The following is a 1,515-nucleotide window of genomic DNA, read 5'->3' as shown; positions in this document are numbered from 1 at the left end:
ATGCTCTTTATTTTGAAACGTAACTTTCCAGAACAGAAGAATTTCAATCAATCTAAATGCTTAGCTATTTGTTTAATCTGAATACGAGTGAAGAAGCACGCAGCGAGGTGCAGGGTGAACGCGCAACATGCGAAAACAAAATTTCATTTAATGAAGTCAGTGGACAGCGCTGGTTCGCAAATTCCAAGCTAGTCCCTAAAACACATGTTGTCATTCAAACAACGGACATAGGCTTATGGTGATAATTAAAACACGACTTCTTTTAAACAGGCCTGACATCAAACAGGCAATTTACGCACAAAGAACTGTGAAAAGTAAAACACGAGTTTCAAACATAGCGTGCATGTTATTTAGGAACGCAATCTTTATTTAGCATGATTAGTTTCGTGGTGCCGTCTTGTACTCTTTGCATGCAGAGACACGGTACCCTCGTTAGTTGTTACAGATCAGGCATGTGGGCTTTGCATTAATACAATTAGGGATGATGAAGGCATAGTTCTCTGTCCATTCATCATTTAAGATCCTGTTTTCTCTGTTAACTTTTCTCTTCAGATTTTTTGATAGTGGCATCTTTTGACAGCTAACAACGCGTGGAAATGTTTTTCTGGTGTTTTTTTTTAAAACACACAGGCATATAATAGCGCCCCCAATGACCAGTCGACAAATTTAACCTACATCAGCCTGCTTGAATGTCTCTGCTCTGACATTTCAAGAGTGCCTATCATTTTTACCTCCTCCGATATTAATTAATTAAATTAGCCATGGTTTTGGTTGTGAACTTGTGGCCCGCTATGTAATGGGTTGGAAAATATCTGGCCCGAGGCCAAACTTAATTGCCGACCCCTGCACTAGAGTATACTCGCTAGAATAGAGCACTTTAGAGTATACTCGCCAGAATAGAACACTTTAGAGTATACTCGCCAGAATAGAACACTTTAGGGTACGTTCAGACTAAGCGTCTTCTTCACATTGCCTACTGTCCGTTTTACATTATAACCCTATGGAATAGACCGTGCTTTCAAAAAAGTTGCCGGCTTCTTTTTAAACGCGACTGCAACCGTCTTTTTCTGCAGCTCGAAGTTGAGAAATATTCACCTTCTAGCGGAAAAACGCCTTATGTCATGCTGTCTTTTTTACAACTGACCAATCACAAGCGGAGGTGTGGCATTTAAGGTGTCTGAGCTTTGGGAAATGTTTGACATGACTTCACAACTTTGCAATAACATACCAAATGCAATAGCCAACCCCATTTTTTTCCTTTCGCAATATTTTGTGTCCACACGTACGTTAGTCACTGTAGGAGCCATTTATGTTCACCTTAGTTAGGTTAATTTATGTATTATTTATTTTAGCCACTTGGGGGAGTATTGCACTGGGTGTGGCACGTCACTGGGAATTGGGTATATTTACAGGTGTGATAATTAATTAGGGAAAGGTGTGGATGGTGGGGAACACACGGTTCTTACCGTAGCCGTGAGCAGCCACCGACAGCACGCCACAACATTTTATTTATCA

Source organism: Sardina pilchardus, chromosome 2, assembly GCF_963854185.1.
Source record: "Sardina pilchardus chromosome 2, fSarPil1.1, whole genome shotgun sequence".
In the NCBI taxonomy this organism is placed as follows: domain Eukaryota; kingdom Metazoa; phylum Chordata; class Actinopteri; order Clupeiformes; family Clupeidae; genus Sardina; species Sardina pilchardus.
Note: the sequence above shows the minus strand (reverse complement) of the source record.